Here is a 13757-nt window from a genome sequence, read left to right as displayed (position 1 = left end):
ACGTGAAACGCGTTATGCACATTTCCAAAGCTAGGTGGCAAAGCCAACCTATACGCTATTGGACCTATCTTTTGCAATATCTCGTAAGGACTTATAACTCTGGGTCTAAGCTGTCCTTTAACTCCAAATCTATTCATCCCCTTTGAGGGTGAAACCTTCAAGAAAACTTTGTCTCCTATCTCGAAACTTTGTCTCACATCTTATAGGCAAACTCAATTAGTGGCAACACATTCTCCCGATTTACTCCTCTATCAAGGATAGTAGTTCTTATCATATCTTCTATCGTCTGCTATGCTAAAATTCATCCTTGTACCCAACTCTTTCTGTAACTCATCCAAAAACGTGATGTAATATTTTTTTTTTTTTTTGAGGTGATCTACACTGGTACTCAATGCAATCTTATAATGTCACGAACATACAATTGTGCTAACTTATCTGGTCCATACGCGATTAGGATCAGTATGAAATGTGCAGATTTTGTTAGTCGATCTACAATCACTCAAATTGCTGTATTTCCTCTTTAACTTTTCGGTAAAGCTATCACAAAATCCATCGCTATGTGATCCCATTTCCACTCGGGAATCTCCAACGGTTTTAACTTCCCATAGGGTCGTTGGTGTAATGCTTTCACTTGCTGACAAGCTAAGCATCGCTCTACAAACGAAGCTATGTCTCATTTCATTCCGTCCCACAAAAATCTATTTTTCACAACCTGATACATCTTTGTGCCTCCTGGGTGGGCGGTGTAAGGCGTGTCATGAGTCCCACTCATGATCATATTCTTAAGTTCATTATCGCGGGGAATGCATATTCTTCCCTCCAATAAGATAGCATTGTCTGATGCTTTTTGGTAACTCTTGAGATCTCATGCTCTTATCCTTTCTCGTAACTTGTTCATTGTCTCATCTTTCCTTATGCTTCAATCACCATTTTTCTCAAACTAGGCATCGTCGCAACAATACTCGCTATCGTCCCTGGTGGTTTTATCATCTCTATCCTCATCTTGTCAAAGTCCTTTATAAGCTCATTCTCTCTCGTGAGAAGACATCCTAACTTTGACGAGACCTTCCGGCTCAATGTATCGGCTACTACATTGGCCTTGCCAGGGTGATAATTAATGTTGCAGTCAACATCATTTACTAATTCGAGCCATCTCCTTTGCCTCATGTTAATATCCTTCTGCTCGAAAAAGTACTTCAAACTTTTGTGGTCCGTGAAAATCTCACATCTAACTCCGTAGAGATGATGTCTCCAAATTTTCAGGGCATGCACAACGGCTGCAAGCTCTAAATCATGCGTTGGATAATTTATCTCGTGGGGTCTAACTTATCGTTATGCATAGACTGTAACTCTTCCTTCTTGCATCAAAACACATCCTAGCCCATTCTCTAACGCATCTGTGTAGATAGTATACTCTTTATCTATTTCCGGGACTAGCGGCACTAGTGCTGTAGTCAATTTCCTTTAAGCTCTTAAAAACTCTCTTCACACTCCTTTTTCCAATTGTTCTTAGCTTCTTTTCTCGGTCTTGCTATCATGGAAAATCCTTCAATAAACCTCTGATAGTATCCTGCTAAGCCTAAAAAGTTGCGAATCTCGTTAGGCGTAGTTGGTGATCTCCACTCATGTACAGCTTGTACCTTGACGGGGTCAACTTTAATTCCTTCGGATGATACAATATGTCCTAGAAAAGTTACTTCGTTCAACCAAAACTCGCACTTGGTGAATTTGGCAAAAAGCTTCTCAACTCTTAGTGTTTCCAACATCATTCTCAAATGTTTTGGCGCTCCTGCTCATTCTTCGAATAGATGAGAATATCATCTATGAAAACTAGGATAAATTTATCCAGTTATTGATGGAAACTCAATTCATGTGATCCATGAAAACTACTGGTGCCTTCGTCAAACCGAATGGCATAACTATGAACTCATAGTGCTCATACTTCATTTGAAAAGTTGTCTTAGGTATATCATTCTGTCAAAATTTGAACTGGTGGTAATATGATCTCAAGTCAACTTTCAAGAAAAATGCGCTCCTCGTAATTGATCAAACAAGTCATCTATCCTTGGCAAAGGATATTTGTTCTTGAGTGTCAATTTATTCAGCTCTCGATAATCTATGCACATTCTCAACGTGCCATCCTTCTTTTTGACAAAAAGGACTGGTGCTCCCCACAGGGATACACTATGTCTAATAAAACCTAACTCGAGCAATTCTTGTAGCTGAATCTTCAGCTCTTGTAGCTCCTTAGGCGCCATTCTATAGGGTGCCTTCGACACTGGTGCTGATCCAGGTTCTAGGTCGATAGTGAACTCCAACTATCTTGTTGGTGGCAATCCTGGTAAGACCTCGGAAATACATCTCTATATTCCCTTACCACTGCTACATCCTCAAAGTTTTTTTTTTTTTTTTTTACTTGATTCTCCTTCATCATTCAAGTAAACTAGGTAAGCTTGTGCTCCTTTATTCTTTACCAATTTCGACGCCTGAAGTGCCGAAACGATTGGAACTCTCTTCTTTCTATCAATGCCGTGAAAACATGTCTGTTCCTTCCCAGGTGGTTGGAAAGTTATCTGTCTCTTCTTACAATCAATCGGGGCAAGGTTCTCTTCTAACCAGTCCATCCTTAGAATAATGTCTACGTTCCACATAGGCATTAAGTGCAAGGTTCTTGTTTTCATCTTTAGTGATCATAACTCAAGCTCTAAGTTAGAAATCATGTGAGAAACTGTAGTAGCTCTTCCTACAGGAGTGATTACTCTCAACTCGGGACTAGCTTGTTTTGGTTCGAGTTTGAAGGTAACATGTTTCAACCAATTAAAGAATGCGAGGCTCCTGTATTAAACAGGATTCTAACTGGTGCATCCAATAACTTGCCCATACTACTTTAAAGTCCTGCCTTAAACCAACACTTAAAACTCAAACATCTCTTCATCAGTATCCATCTTCTGATGAGCGAACGTGATAGCTCACAGAATTCTCGGTTATACTCTACAACCGATTTCTTTTCTTGCATCAAACTTCGATAATCAGCCTCTCGCTGCTCACTGTACTTCTTGGTACATATTTCTCAAGAGTAGCCTTGAATTGTTCTCAGGTGTAGTTTACCAGTTGCTCGGATGTTAAAGTCCTCTGACGTGCCTCTCACTAGTCTTATACATCAAAAGAATCTACTAGGATAACTCAAAAGTTGTAAGGGTTCAACCCTAGAACGACATCAAAACAAATTGTTCAAGAGACTCAAATGAATTACCAGAGGGTAGAATGAAGTAACTACCAGGTCGAACAAAAATGACCTAGAGTAAGAACCCATCTGGCTTTTCAACCGAAGGTTGAAACACATGGGTTTATAAATCCAAAACACGTCTACTGAGATTTGGATCATGCGGACTGGCCAGGTCCAACATAATCACTCCCCAGTCACACGGGATATACTATCCCGAACTTGGAAATTCTGTGTCTTCTAAACCCTCAACATACTATACATAACAAAACTTAAGTTCACACCAACAAGCTAAAAGCTTAAACTCAGGGTCCTATGTTCTAGACTCTTGTTTCGAAAGTTCAATATTTTTCGACTCTCCTCTCATGTTGCGGTGGTGGTGGCGGAGTATTATCCCGCCTATCCTTCACATCACACTCTTGATGACATCTTTGAAGCATTTTTGAAATCACAAAAGGAAAACTCAACTCGACCAACGCTCTAAGCATCCTCGAAACTCAAGTTCAATTTACTAACTCAACTTTAAGGAAACCCTCACGGTCACCTTAACATTCATCTGTAAGGCAATAAGCACTCACGAAATACTAACAAAAAGACCACTCTGGTCAACCTAATATATCCATCAGTAGAATGCCTCTTTTTAGAGGGCTTACATAAAGAGGTTATTTAAACCCTACAAAAACCATAGTATCTATCGTAATGTCCCTTCTAAACCGACACCATTAATAGTACTATGTCTCGGTCTGGACCTCCTACGGTAATTGCTACCAGTTAACTCATCTAGTTGCTACTTTAGCACACTAGGAACATCCATCTATTTAACATCAGTAGGGTACTATATTTGCATGCTTATCTATCAGCATGTCAAAAGCTCAAGTACCAGTATCTCCTAAGTAAGTTATATACATCGCAATGTAATTGAAACTAATCAACAACGAGGGTGTACCGCACATACTCTCAAGATCATCCTTAACTCTAGTCTACATCGACTTTTCTTCTCATCCTCATCAACTCTAGCCCTCCTCGGCTACTTCTCATCCTCATTATCGTTTATCATTTATCATCTTTGGTAACTGATACTCAAGGATCGACTCGATATCTACTACACTCTTCTAGAGTCCCTGGTAGAAAACAAGCATCCGGTCAGTAGATCCGCATAGAAAGTCTGGGTATCTGTAACAAATCCCATCTCCTGTGGGTCCAATGCTCAAGATGACATGTCCCATCATATTGAGTGGCTTTCTTCCTTGCTCAATCCTACCACTCGATTGGTAGTACGGGGACTAGGTGCACGATGCCATCCAGTCTAGTAACAACCATAAGACTTTCATCCTTTCATAGTCTATGAACATGTGTTTGAAATTCTGCTAGGGTATCTCTATACCACATACTGTACGCCTCGTCCTCGTATTCGATCTTCCCTGAGTTCGATCTCACAACAGTTCACTTTCGTGCAGTGCCAACAGTCCTGGCCAACCTATAAGGAGAACTTAAAGGTAGCTCTAGGAACTAACTCTACTTGGTTCCAGCAACAGAAATAAACAAAACATAACTTAGCAAAACTCCTACTAAGTAGTACTGTTATCTTAAAACTCAAGCTCAAAACATCTAAATTCTCATCTCGTCCCATCTTTACTTAGTAGGGAATCTCTCTAAACAATGATATTAGATCCCTTAATCTAAATCATCGTGACTCAGTAAGACAACTCAACAATTCTCTCTCAAAGCCATCTCCAAAGACTATGGCTCATGATACCTCTTCAAGTACCATTAAGGTTGCGTGAGCAAAACTCGCGTCACAAAACAACTCAACATATCGTACAATATCTCATTGCAGCATGCTAATAACTCATCATTAATCATGCTATTATACTCAAGCTCATAACTCGAACTCATAACTTATACAAACAAGTACTTAAAGCAATTTCTAATTCTCTCAAGCTTTAGCTCTAAGTTCTCATTTCATCCTTCTACTTAGTAAAAAAAAAAATATCTCTTAACAATGACATTAGATTCCTTCATCTAAATCATCGTGACTTATCACAACTGCTCAAACAATTCTCATCACAGAACATCTCAAATACATCACATCATAACTCATAATTATGCATCCTCAATCATATAACATCATATGATATAAACGCTCTCATGATTCATCATGTAACGTCAACATATGCTCTTACAACATAATAACTCATTATTAATCATGTTTTTATCCTCAAACTCAAACTATGCACCTTCAAAGTGTAACATCATAACTCATCATATAATCTCAACATCATGCTCTTCAAAATTTAACGTCAAATAAACTTTGAAATTTTACATACCTCGTTGAGCCTGGTGTGATGGTGCGCTGAGCTCACGGTTGTTAATAACTATTAGTCTAGTGGCTCATTCTAGACTAAACTCAAGACTTCTAATTCAGAGCTTTCCTTCGCTCTGATACCACTCTGTCACAGCCCGCCCTAACTAAAGATAGTTAAGCCGAGTGATCTACGACTAGGGATGGAGTTAAAGAAGAAGGGGAAGAAAAGGGGCGTCATTTATAGCCGTAAAACTTACTCATCTTAATAAAACTCGTCATTTTTATTCATTAATACTCAATTGAAAATAGTCTATGAAAGACAGCATAAAACTTAATTAATATCATTAATCAAGTTATACATCATATGAAACCATTCTCTTAAGACTCAAAGTATGACATAACATACTATAACATCAACAACATCTTGCAGCGGAAAGTAGCTAGACATATGTATGAAGACATATTCTAGACAAGTTAACTATTTATTAACAACCCTGGAGACTCCGCTCATTTCAGCACCATCATCACATCAGCTCAACCTGCACATTTAGAAAACATATGCAGGGCTGAGTACAAAAGCACTCAGTGGGCACGTATGCCTAGGTATAAAAATACATGCTTCAAAACTGTAAATTGTCATGCCATCATAAACAGTACAGCAAGGGAGTTTTTCGCTAAAAAGGCCCAAGCTTACTAAGTTCATTTGTGATTCTTAAAGTTCGTCTGCAGACTAAGTTCTCTTGTAATCTATCATATCTGGAACTTTGTGCCGGAGAGGTGGCCACCTCTCACGGTCACTTGACCGGCCAACCCGCTAGATGACTCACGGTCACTGGTGTACACTAGCCCTGGCAGGATAGCTATCAATTGCTCAGGACCCGAATTCGATTGCATCATTGGCAAAGCCAAAGCAGATAGATATCATACTAAAATTTAAACATTTTATGGCAAGACAACAGTTGTAATATTTTCCAGTTCAAAGATTTGTAACGAAATAACTTGTTCAAAGGTAGCATTAAACTCGTTTGATAGATATATAAAACTGAAATTAACAGTTAAATCATCTCATGCATTCATTCGTATAAGAGGCCTACGACACGCAGGGGATCTCTATATACGTATAGTAAAAGTAATGCCCACCTGATTGAAACTTTCTGTGGTACAGTAGCTCCTTGACTGATTATTAATCTCGTGCTTGACCTTTATTACGAGAATATAAATAAGATTTTAATTCAAGGAAATTCTCAAATAAATGAGGATGCGTAATGTAATTATGCATGACTCACATTCCTTTAATTATTAATCCAACTATTGGATTAAAACTCGTCTTATGATACAAGATTATAAATCTTAATAATCCACTCATCTTGAATTAGTCTAACTCACTTACCAACTAACCATTAGCAAGTATTAAAATTAATCACTAATTCAAGTAATTAGGATTAATAAAGGGGGCCTAAATTAATAAGTCTCATTGGGCTTAACTAAATAATCTCATTGGACTTAATCAACTAAAAAGTAGGAGCCCAAATGATAAAATCTCGAAGCCCATTTTAAATAAATTAAAATTTTCCCAATGAAATAAAGCTGGCCCAAATGAATTAATTCCTCAAGCCCAATCACAAAAAATTCAAGAGCCCAAAAAAAAGAGCCCAAAATCCTCACTCTCTCCCTCAATCTCGGTTCTCTCTCTATTTCTCAAAATTAGTCTCAGCCATTTCTCTCTCTCTTTCTCTTCAAATCTCTCTCTTCTTCTTCTCAAGGCCGACGCTCGGCCTCTTCTTCTCCGCCGAGGACCGCTCGGCCACTTCCGTCCAGAAGTCTCGCCGCCTCTTGCTCCGGTCGGCGTCTGCTGCCTCCGTCGAGCGGCCGCTGCTCCGGACCTTGGCACCAGTATACCTCCTTACATCTCTCTTTCTCGCACCGCCCTCAGCCGAGGAGTCCGCTGCCGCAGCTCCGGAATCCGGCAAATCAGTCGGCGCCTTCTCCTTCTCACACCTCTATTCTCCGTCTCGATTCACGGACGAAGGCAAAATGAAAAGAGAGCCCTGATTTCCTCCCCAAATCAGAGAGCGCCGCCGCCGCTGCAACTAGAAGGCTGGCGAAGATCTGGTGCAACCGCCGCCGTCCGCCGACACGCCTGGAAGCTCTATCGCCGGACGTCGCCGCTGCTGAGGTAACGCCGCCGCCCGGAGTTGCAGCTGCCTTGCCCGGAATCGAGGTCGCTGGTCTGATCTCCAGCAGCCCGCCTCGCTCAGAGCCACCGCCGCCGTCGTCAACTGGAGTCTCGGTGGCCGCGGTCTCTCTTGGATCCGCCGGCGTCGTTGTTCCAGAGTTGACGAGGGACGACAGATAGTTTCTGCCGACAGCGGCCAGCCCGTTGGAGCTGCCCTTCCCCGGAGTCCGACTCGTTCTCCTCCCTCTCGTTTTATCACTCCATGGGAGGTTTGTGAATTTGAATAATTTTCAGAAAACTCTACTGTAAAGACTTGATTTTCCTTGTTGTGCTTAGTATGTTGAGTTGCTCGAGTATGCAAGAGTTAAAACTAGGCAAAAGTTTCTTCTGTTGTCATATGAATTCTCATCGTTTATCTAGCGAAGAAGCATATATAAATTGTGGTTGAGCTAATCATCTAGTTCTCTATCATTCTATAGTTGTAATATTTGTATTTCCATACAACTGAAAACATATGCTTGATATGATTGTATGAAGCATGGAATTGAACTGAACTGAGATGGTGTAAATACCTTGTGTATTTTGTGCTTGATTGGCTGATGTATTTTTCTTTAGTTCAGTGGGGATTTGCTTAAGTTTAAGCAGAAGCTTGAATGATCTCTCTCTTGTTGTTGGCGTGTGAAGAAGTGAATGGAATTGCTTGGCTGATGATTTTAAAAGATGGGAGTTGTTGGCTTATACTACAAGGAAGTCAAAATGTGTCTGCCTCTTTTAGAGAAGGTGTAGTCATCGGTTGCGGCTGAGGTGGTTGGAGGACTTGGGCGGCTGGAGCATGCTAAGGAATAGGGTAGGGAGAAGGGGATTGGTGGAGTTGGGGGGCTGTGGCAGAGCTATTGCTGCTTCACACACGCACGCCTCCTCTCTCTTTTCTTTCTTCTCTTATTTCCTCCCTATTTCCTTTCTTTGTAGTCAACATTCTCATGCTTAGGTAGATATTAGTATTGTAATAGCTAGGTTGGTTGTGGTGCAAATAAATAAAATCCCTTTGGCTTCAAAATTCTAAATCTGTAATATGAAATGCGTATCTGTGTATTTGCTTGATATCTGATTTCTAGATCTCTTAGAATAAATCTAAATTAAATCCGTAGATTTAATTCTTTGACTAGCATCTAAATTAAATCCGCAGATTTAATTTGCTTCACAAGCCGAAATAAATCCACAATTCAAATAAAATAATAATAATAACAACTAATAATATAATTAATATTTCTATAGCACTTAATAAATAACATGACTTTGCTAAGTCAGTTATAATCTGAAATAATAATCATGGACTGCTCAATAAACCTTATTGTGGATTTTCACGTGAAATAAAATAATAACTCTGCTTCAAGTATTATATAACTCAAAGCCATAAGTCGAAATCAAACATAGATCATCACTGAAAGACGCAATAATTAATTATTGCGTTACCGGTTTTTTGTAATTAAGAGAGCGGGTTACTACACTCGATGACGACCACAACTCGCTGATCCCAGGGTTGGCAACGCGACGACACGACGACGAGGCACCAGGGCTCGGAGCAGAAATTCTTGAGAGGGGCGGTGGCCAAGGACAGTACTTTCGGCTGGACACCTTCGCCGGGGCCCTTCGCGACGGAGCTGTGGAGGCGGCGGACGTCCAGACGCAGGGAGATCTGAATTTGTGAGGGAGGAGCTTCGAGGGAGAAAAGAGAGGCGAATCTGGTGGTGAGCGGAGAGAGAGCCGCGGCGGCGGTGCTTGCCGGTTTCTCAGTGACGGCGAAGGCGGAGATCTCGTCGTTCCAGTAGCTGAGCGCGCTGCTGTGGCGCGAGATCACGCGCGCGCAGAGGCTGCCGGCAGGAGAAACAACGATGGCCTCGGCGGAAATTGGGCACAGCGGCGGGCGAGTTTGCTTCGCCGGATTTCGGAGCAGCAGAGACGAGCCCTCATTGAAGAAAGGGAGTCACCTGTTATGTTGAGAGAGAGAGAGAGAGAGATGAGATTGAGAGGGAGATATCGGTTGAGAGAGAGAAAGAGAACCGAGAGACTTGGGGCGGAGAAAAGGGGTGTTGGGCTTTTATTTTGTTATTTTTGTTGTTGGGCAAAAGATTGGGCTTTTGTTTTATTGTAATTGGGCCTTTCTCTTTTAATTGTAAGATTGGGCCGATTTAATTATGTTGGACTCTTTATTTGGGCTTCGTTTCAGTGGGCCGATTTTGTTTTAATTTTCAGTGGGCTTGAGTTTGGCCGAAAATTTGGGCCTTTATTTTATTTTCTTTGGGCTTCATTATTTATTTATCTTTGGGCCTTGTTGTATTTATTTTCATATGGGCCTTTATTATTTCTCTTTGGGCCGAGTTTACTAATAAAAGCCCAACTGCATTCTATTTTAATTGGGCTTTAGTTTAATTCATCGGACCTTTGTTATTAATTCAAATTGGGCTTTAGTTTAATTCATCGGACCTTTGTTATTAATTCAAATTGGGCTTTAGTTTAATTCATTGGGCCTTTGCTATATTATTTCAGTTGGGCCTTATTTATTTTACTCAGATGGGCATCTATTACATTATTTCATGAGTGGATTTTTAAAATGGCCACTTTCATATTGTAAAATTAAAAATTGTCCACTAAGATAAAAATATTAAAAAATAGCCACTGTTACCAAAATACCCTTCCACATTAAAAATTAAAAAAATGTCCACTTTACATCACCCCTTTAAAAAATCCCGTAATTCACAACCAGTGTGAATTCACAACCAAAATTTATGGTTGTGAATTCGACTGGTTGTGAATTCTCAATTCACAACCAGTGTGAATTCACAACCAAAATTTTTTGGTTGTGAATTCACACTGGTTGTGAATTGAGAATTCACAACCAGTCGAATTCACAACCATAATTTTTTGTTTGTGAATTCACAACTAGTCGAATTCACAGCCAAAATTTAATTTACAACCAGTCGAATTCACAACCATAACAAGAATTTTTTGATTGGGAATTCACAACCAATAAAATTCACAATCATAATTTAATTCACAACTAGAATTTATTTTGGTTGTGAATTCAAGTAGTTGTGAATTTGAGTTTTTAAAGTTTGAATTCACAACTAAAACTAGAATTTATTTTGATTGTGAATTCGAGTTTTAGTTGTGAATTAATAGATCTGGTTGTGAATTCAAGAATATTAAGTCGTGAATTATCGAGCTGGTTGTGAATTTAAAGATATGAATGAATGTGAATTCATGAACAAAATTAATTAATAGATATGGTAAAATCAACAACCAGATTTATTTTATTTTCTTCATTCTTCATATCAACTTGGAGCTTGAATCGATCAAATTTGAGAATTTAAATCGAAAATCCCCAATTCAATTCAAACCACATTTTATTAATTCTGGATAGTTCTTTTTGTAAGATGTAAAATATATAGTATCACATTATGAATTGACTAAACATTACAATGAATTCTAATAAGTCGAAGAATAATTAATAATCAAGTTAGTACAAATCAAATCATTAATTATTCAAATAAAATTGAAATACAGTTCACAAACTCTGAAATATTTCAATGTTTCCAGAATCTAGAGAACACAGACGGAAGAAAAAAAAAAAGAAAAGAAGAAGAAGGTAGCTCAAACATGTACAACAATCTCTGTTTCGTCGACTCCTTGACTCAAAACTTTAACATGCTAATTTAGTCAAACCTTCCACTCGTTGAATCCAACGTTAAAAAATTAGAAAGAAACGCAGAGAGAGATCTGTCGAGAGAGAGAGATCTGTCTGAATCTGGATGGCCGGCGGATCTGACTTCTCTTCGCCGGACTTGAGGGGATTTGCCTGAATCTGGATGGCCGGCGGATCTGCCTGAAACTTGAGGAGATCGACTTGTCTCCTGCAAAACTGTGCGGCGCTGCCTATGTGCGTCGCGGTGGTGGTGGCTGCCGCGGCGTCGATGTTACGCCGGAGAAATTGGGGGAAGAAGTACGCCGCGTGGAGCAGGTAGGTGGCGGAGGAAGGGAGAGGTGGCAGCGGCGCCACCAGTGAAGGTGAAGAGAGAGGGAGAGGGAGAGAGAGAGAGTAACGTGAATTGTGGTGGTGAATTGAATCCGATAGAGAGAGAGAGAGAGAGGAGAGAGGGGTAGAAGTGACTGGCCATTTTTTACAATTTTTAAGTGGGGGGTAATTTTGTCTTTACACTAAAAAACTGGCCATTTTTTAATCTTTTAATTTCATAGGCTAAAATTTAATTTTACAATATCAAAATGGCCACTTTTATATATTTACTCATATTTCATTGGAGTAAATTTATTTAAATTAAAGCCCATCTATTTTATTGGGGCTGTTATATTATCTTCGTTGGGCCTCGTTTGATTTATTTAATTAAGCCCAGCTAATCAAATTATTTATTTATTGGGCCAAGATTTATTTAATTAATTGAGCCGATGAATTATTTAATTGAACCCAACTAATTGTCTCTTTATTCAACTGGGCCCTAAAATTATTTAATTACTTGAGTCCATGAATTACTCCAACTAAACTTTTCAATTTAATTATTGGAATGCCACGATTTATTTAAAATCAAGCCCATATTTGTTTGATTAATTATTAGGCTGTCTTATGTTGAGCCTTTTAATTATTTGAACTTATTATATTATTTCTATTCCTATTTATTAAGCCCGAGAGATTTTATGAGGTTATTCAGCGAATAAGCCGAATTAGTTATATCTTAGTAACGACCACGAAGGATGGATTTATTTAATTAGTGGGTTAGAACACCTGAGGCGAACAGATTATTTTAGTTAATTACTCAACCACGCAAGATGAAACCTAGTTGGTATTTATTTCATCTGATAGCGAGGATTAATAATAGTAATTATCTAATATCATCTCGGAGTAATAAATCATGCATAAAAATCATGCATAGTTAATTCTGTAATCTCATTATTTGAGGATTTTACTCGAGCAATATCTTATTTATATTCTCGTAATAAAGGTCAAGCACGAGATTAATAATCAGTCAAGGAGCTACGGTACCACAAAAAGTTTCTAACAGGTGGGCATTACTTTCATATATATCAAATGAGTTTAAATGTTACGTTCAAGCAAGTTATTTCATGACTAAATTAATTGAAGTTATTTCAAATATTGTCTTGCCATAAAATGTTTTAATTTCAGTATGATATCTATCTGATGTGGCTTTTATCATGTAATCGAATTCGGGTCTTGAGCAGTTGATAGCTATCCTGCCAGGGCTAGTGTACACCAGTGACCGTGAGTCATCTAGCGGGTTGGCCGGTCAAGTGACCGTGAGAGGTGGCCACCTCTCCGGCACACAGTTCCAGATATGATAGATTACAGAACTTAGACTGCAGTCGAACTTTAAGAATCACAAATGAATTTAGTAAGCTTGGGCCTTTTAGCGAAAAACACCTTTGCGGTACTGTTTATGATGGCATGACAATTTACAGTTTTGAAGCATGTATTTTTTTTATACTTAGGCATACGTGCCCACTGAGTACTTTTGTACTCAAGCCCTGCATATATTTCTAAATGTGCAGGTTGAGCAGCTGCAGATGGTGATGAAGTGACGAGCGGGATTCTTTTGTCTTATTATGTATTAATGAACTCTAGGGTTACATGTCTTCATACATGTAATCAGAATCATATTCCGCTGCGTACTCAGAAGTTTTATGTTTATTTGGCTAAGTCAGAGATATCTGAACTTATTAGTTATTTGAGTCTATACGACTAAACTTCTGTTATATTATAAATATTCCTTTTGTTAAATTATGAAATGTGATTCTTCTTTGTTTAATTATCCCCTTTCTACCCCGCTTCTAATATCCCTCCATTAGTCACGGTTTCCCGGCTTAATTATCCTTAATTAGGACCGGTCGTGACAGAGTGGTATCAGAGCAGTTCATTTGCTCTGAACCCTAGAGTTAATAAATTTTTCTAGTATGATCACTAGTATGAAAGAGTCAGTCGGCAAAAGCTCAGCACTTCATCACATCGCTATGCTCAACAGAAAGGA

At 39.1% G+C, this 13757-nt stretch overlaps 1 protein-coding gene and 2 long non-coding RNA genes across 3 annotated transcripts in view; 1 reads left to right on the top strand and 2 right to left on the bottom strand.

The window, feature by feature from the left end:
• LOC131016821 (putative late blight resistance protein homolog R1C-3) overlaps window positions 1–13757 on the bottom strand; it is a 629159-nt gene that overhangs the window by 140712 nt on the left and 474690 nt on the right. The gene's annotated exons all lie outside the window — the stretch shown is intronic.
• On the bottom strand, window positions 5842–8408 carry LOC131017070 (uncharacterized). The gene is made up of 3 exons (XR_009099386.1): window positions 8277–8408; window positions 6669–6728; window positions 5842–6067 (listed from the first exon to the last, which is right to left on the bottom strand). It is a non-coding gene; the product is annotated as an uncharacterized LOC131017070 (long non-coding RNA).
• LOC131017107 (uncharacterized) lies at window positions 7831–8761 on the top strand. The gene is made up of 2 exons (XR_009099424.1): window positions 7831–7973; window positions 8325–8761. It is a non-coding gene; the product is annotated as an uncharacterized LOC131017107 (long non-coding RNA).

The sequence above is a fragment of the Salvia miltiorrhiza genome, chromosome 3 (genome assembly GCF_028751815.1).
Source record: "Salvia miltiorrhiza cultivar Shanhuang (shh) chromosome 3, IMPLAD_Smil_shh, whole genome shotgun sequence".
Classification (NCBI taxonomy): Eukaryota; Viridiplantae; Streptophyta; class Magnoliopsida; order Lamiales; family Lamiaceae; genus Salvia; species Salvia miltiorrhiza.
This window is presented reverse-complemented; position numbering and strand designations above follow the sequence as displayed.